Here is a 6,267-nt window from a genome sequence, read left to right on the forward strand (position 1 = left end):
AGAAATCCATATTACAAACTACTGTAATTGCGTTGTTTGCTCTATAACCCATTTGTTCATATGCCAGCATGATATACAATAAGGCTGTGACAAAAAGAAAAGTCACACAGTGGTGCAATAAATTAAATTACCCACATTTGTTTCATCACAAAACCAGAGAGCAACATCTGTCCAGTGAAATCTACAAAGCAAATATTGCATTTAACAAACAGTTATGACCTGCAACATGGTCAAGGAAGTTCAATGTTTTAGACAGTTTACTAAACAACTACTGATTTAGAACCACGCAAGTCAGTAAAAAGACAACAGGAGCATTGGCTCTGCTATTTCAGCACCATTTCAACTTAGATATGATCAAATCAGCAAGGCAATATATAGTTTAATACACCAAAAACGATTTAGTCCAATCAATGTTACTAAATATGTGGCTGTCCATGATACTGATTTCTGTGTGTGTGTGTGCCTTCACAAGTAAAACATTTGGACTCACCCTACTTGTAGACTAGTTGAATGTCAATGCCATCCTCCTCTATTTCATGTTGGCAATACGGTCTATGTCATACAGTACACTTTTAGTTTTTGTTGTCATAGGCTACCTAGCTAAAATGCTTGCTAGCCTAACTTCCTCGCATGGGCAACAATGAACCAGCTAAGTTAGCTAGCTAGTTAATGTAAGCCTAAAAGGGATAGGCTACATCTAGGATACTTATTGAACTTCCATTGTATGCCACTGGATAATATATTAATTTATGGTTAGATCAGAATTGCCATCTTAATCATTGGCCTGTACAGAGAATTAAGTCAAAAAGTCCAAATCCCCATCTCCATCCATGGCTTAGGAAAGGGCCGATTTAGCAAGCAACCTACTGCAGGAAATCAACACAAGCAGACCAGAAATGAAAATGAAGATTTGCTTAGGATGTGATTTGATTGGTGTGAAGCCATATCCAAACTGGCCTCCCTGGGGGGCATTTTGCTGCACCAGGACAACCCACAGTTGAGCTCAGCTCAACGCTCATTGGCTAATTATTTTTTAAATGATACTTGCTGACAATCAAATGCTACAGTTGCAATGTCATACTTTTTTGGTCCAGACAGCAATAAATACATGGGCTACACATTCTGAGACAGAGGGACGCTGTTTCTCTCACTCTGATTATTTCTCCGGTGAGATTCAGCCACTTGCGAATTGACAGAAAATTATGAAAACACAGAGAGACTAAATAAAAATGATTTAACATTTTTTATTGGTCAAATATTTGGGTAAGCCTGTCTTCCCTTGGCATCCATGAATACACGCCACTGGAATTAATGGGATAGATTTATTTAGAATATGTCATCTGCAGGTAGCCTAGTGGTTAGAGCATTGGGCCGGTTGCTGGATTGAATCCTCGAGCTGACAAGGTAAAAATCTGTTGTTCTGCCCCTGAACAAGGGAGCCAGGTGCACGGTGTTTCCTCCGACACATTGGTGCGGCTGGCTTCCGGGTTGGAGGCGCGCTGTGTTAAGAAGCAGTGTGGCTTGGTTGGGTTGTGTTTCGTGGGACGCATGGCTTTTCGGCAAATTATGGTGGAAAATACTTATTTTCCACCATAATTTGAAAATTAATTAATTAAAAATCCTACAATGTGATTTTCTGGATTTTTTTCCCTCATTTTGTCTGTCCTAGTTGAAGTGTACCTATGATGAAAATTACAGGCCTCTCATCTTTTTAAGTGGGAGAACTTGCACAATTGGTGGCTGACTAAATACTTTTTTGCCCCACTGTATGTTTGAGGAATTTTAATTATGAGATTTCTGTTGTTTGAATTTGGCGCCCTGCACTTTCACTGGCTGTTGTCATATCGATCCCGTTACCGGGATTGCAGCCATATGAAGTTAAATAATTGATATTGTGTGTTTCTCGTGTGTATTGTTGTTTAGCATCTTTCCAATTTACCTACCTTAGCATTTTTAAATGACTATAATTATTTTTATTACCCTGGTCTTTGTAGCTAACTAGCTAGCTAACCTTAAGTCTCTCTGTCGATCAGAAGCAAGGATGGTTCTGTCCTATGTACCAGATTGTAACAACTACTACGATAAGCACACATGCATTTTATAATTTTCCGACCTCTGTAATCCAGAGAAGTCGCTGGAGCCGTGTGATTAGGTAAGCCCTGTTTGTTAGCTGCTAACAAGCTATTTTGATTAGGTCAAAGATTTGTGGTTACCTAGATGCTCATGAAAATTAGCTAGATAACCACCGACTGTAGTTACGGGTACAACGCACATTACCTTCCTTACAAGTAAAAAGAATATGTAACGACTTTCCTCTTCTGACGAGTAGTAAGAGATATCGGACCAATGTGCAGCGTGGTAAATGTCCATTTTAATATATAAAACTGAACACTACAAAAATACAAAATAACAAAGTGAATGAACAAACGGAAACAGTCCCGTATGGTACAGACACAGGAAACAACCACCCACAAAACACAAAGGAAAACAGGCTACCTAAATATGGCTCCCAATCTGAGACAACGACTAACACCTGCCTCTGATTGAGAACCATACTAGGCCAAACACATAGAAATAGAACAACAGAACAAAACATAGAAAAAACAACATAGAATGCCCACCCCAACTCACGCCCTGACCAAACTAAAATAAAGACATAAAAAAGGAACTAAGGTCAGAACGTGACAGAATACCAGCAAATTCAATATTACTGGTTGCATACACATATTTAGCAGACGTTTTTTGACGGCTCCTCCTTAATCAATTCAAGTTGCTTTTTTTGGGGTGTAGAGAAATGCTTGTGTTCCTAGCTCCGACAGTGCAGTAAAATCAAACAATACATAAATCTAAAAGTAAAATATTCGGGCGAGCAATGCCGGAGTATATATATATACACATACACACACACACACACACACACACACACACACACACACACACACACACACACACTCTACCGTTCAAAGGTTTGGGGTCACTTAGAAATGTACTTGTTTTTGAAAGAAAAGCACATTTTTTGTCCATAACAAAAACATCAAATTGATCAGAAATACAGTGTAGACATTGTTAATGTTGTAAATGACTATTGTAGCTGGAAACGACAGATTTTTTATGGAATATCTACATATGCGTACAGAGGCCCATTATCAGCAACCATCACTCCTGTGTTCCAATGGCACGTTGTGTTAGCTAATCCAAGTTTATCATTTTAAAAGGTTAATTGATCATTAGAAAACCCTTTTGCAATTATGTTAACACAGCTGAAAACTGTTGTTCTGATTAAAGAAGCAATACAACTGGCCTTCTTTAGACTAGTTGAGTATCTGGAGCATCAGCACTTGTGGGTTCTATTACAGGCTCAAAATGGCCAGAAACAAAAGACCTTTCTTCTGAAACTCGTCCAGACTTGTCCCAAAGCCACTCCTGCATTGTCTTGACTGTGTGCTTAGGGTCGCTGTCCTGTTGGAAGGTGAACCTTCACCCCAGTCTGAGGTCCTACACGCTCTGGAGCAGGTTTTCAGCAAGGATATCTCTGTACTTTGCTCCGTTCATCTTTCCCTCGATCCTGACTGGTCTCCCAGTAACTGCCGCTGAAAAACATCCCCACAGCATGATGCTGCCACCACCATGCTTCACCGTAGGGTGGCAGGTTTCCTCCAGATATGATGCTTAGCATTCATGCCAAAGAGTTCAAACTTGGTTTCCTCAGACCAGCGAATCTTGTTTCTCATGGTCTGTGAGTCTTTAGGTGCTTTTTGGCAAACTCCAAGCGGGCTGTCATGTGCCTTTTACTGATGAGTGGCTTCCGTCTGGCCACTACCATAAAGGCCTGATTGGTGGAGTGCTGCAGAGATGGTTATCCTTCTGGAAGGTTTTCCCATCTCCCCAGAGCAACTCTAGAGCTCAGTCAGAGTGACCATCAGGTTCTTGGTCACCTCAATGACCAAGGCCCTTCTCTCCCGATTGCTCAGTTTTGCCGGGAACAGCCTTGATGGTTCCAAACTTCTTCCATTTAAGAATGATGGAGGCCACTGTGTTCTTGGGGACCTTCAATGCTGCAAAAGCATTTGACACAATCCTGTCTTGGAGCTCTACAGACAATTCCTTTGACCACATGGCTTGGCTTTTGCTCTGACATGCACTGTCAACTGTGGGACCTTGTATAGACAGGTGTGTGCCTTTCCAAATCATTCCCAATCAATTGAATTTACCACAGATGGACTCCAATCAAGTTGTAGAAATGGAAACAGGATGCACCTGAGCTCAATTTCGAGTGTCATAGCAAAGGGTCTGAATACTTATGCAAATAAGGTATTTCTGTTTTTTATTTTAAAACATTTCCAAAAATGTCTAAAAATCTGTTTTTGCTTTGTCATTATGGGGTATTGTGTGTAGATTGCTGAGAAGAAAAAATAACAATTTGATCAATTTTAGAATGAGGCTGTAACTTAACTGTAACGAGTGCGCTGAAAGCCGGGAAGCAAGTCCAGGGAGTGAGAGTTTTAATAAATAAAAGAAACAATGAATACGAAACACAAACAACGCACCGACATGAAAACAGAGTCAATAACACCTGAGGAAAGAACCAAGGGGAGTGACAGATATAGGGAAGATAATCAAGGAGGTGATGGAGTCCAGGTGGGTGTCATGAGGCGGAGGTGCGCGAGACGATGGTGACAGGTGTGCGGGATAATCAGCAGCCTGATGACCTAGAGGCCAGAGAGGGAGTATACGTGACAGTAACAAAATGTGGAAAAAGTCATAGGGTCTGAACACTTTCCGAAGGCACTGTCTATATATATATATATATATATATATATATATATATATATATATATATATATATATATATATGATGTAGTAACCAAAAAAGTGTTAAACAAATCAAAATGTATTTTCTATTTTAAATTCTTCAATGTAGACACCCTTTGCCTTGATGACAGATTTACACACACTTGGCATTCTCTCAACCAGCTTAATGAGGAATGCTTTTCCAACAGTCTTGAAGGAGTTCCCACATATGCTGAGCACTTGTTGGCTGCTTTTCCTTCACTCTGCGGTCCAACTCATCCCAAACCATCTCAATTGGGTTGAGGTCGGGTAATTGTGGAGGCCAGGTCATCTGATGCAGCATTCCATCACTCTCCTTCTTGGTCATATAGCCCTTACACAGCCTGGAGGTGTGATGGGTCATTGTCCTGTTGAAAAAATTATAGTCCCACTAAGCACAAACCAGATGGGATGGCGTATCGCTGCAGAATGCTGTGGTAGCCATGATGGTTAAGTGTGCCTTGAATTCTAAATAAATCACAGACATTGTCACAGGCAAAACACTCCCACACCATCACACCTCCACCTCCATGCTTCACAGTGGAAATCACACATGCAGAGATCAAATGCAGAGATCACAAAGACACGGCAGTTGGAACCAAAAATCGTACATTTGGACTCATCAGACCAAATGACAGATTGTTGTTACAAATGTCCATTGCTCGTGTTTCTTCTTATTATTGGTGTCCTTTAGTAGTGGTTTCTTTTCAGCAATTCAACCATGAAGGCCTGATTCACGCAGTCTCCTCTGAAAAGCTGATGTTGAGATGTGTCTGTTACTTTAACTCTGTGAAGCATTTATTTCGGCTGAAATTTCTGAGGCTGTTAACTCTAATGAACTTATCTTCTGCTGCAGAGGTAACTCTGGGTCTTCCTTTCCCATGGCAGTCCTCACGAGAGCCAGATTCTTCATAGCGCTTAATGGTTTTTAGACTGCACTTTTAGAAACTTTCAAAGTTCTTGAAATTTTCCGGATTGACTGACCTTCATGTCTTAAAGTAATGATGGACTGTCATTTCTCTTTGCATATTTGAGCTGTTCTTACCATAATATGGACTTCGTATTTTGCCAAATAAGGCTATCTTCTGTATACCACCACTACCTTGTCACACCACAACTGATTGGCTCAAACGCATTAAGGAGGAAAGAAATTTCACAAAATAACTTAACAAGACACACCTGTTAATTGAAATGCATTCCACCTCATGAAGTTGGTTGAGAGAATGTCAACCGTGTGCAAAGCTGTAGTCAAGGCAAAAGGTGGCTACTTTGAAGAATCTCAAATATAAGATATATTTTGACTATCATCTGACTTTCGTGACCATGCTAATTTGGGGCTAGCTGTTCTAGCATTGATTGATACACTCACAAAAGCTTGGATTGCTTTTGCTGTAAAGCATATTTTCAAAATCTGACACGATAGGTGGATTAACAACA

The sequence above is a fragment of the Salvelinus namaycush genome, chromosome 20 (genome assembly GCF_016432855.1).
Source record: "Salvelinus namaycush isolate Seneca chromosome 20, SaNama_1.0, whole genome shotgun sequence".
NCBI lineage: Eukaryota > Metazoa > Chordata > Actinopteri > Salmoniformes > Salmonidae > Salvelinus > Salvelinus namaycush.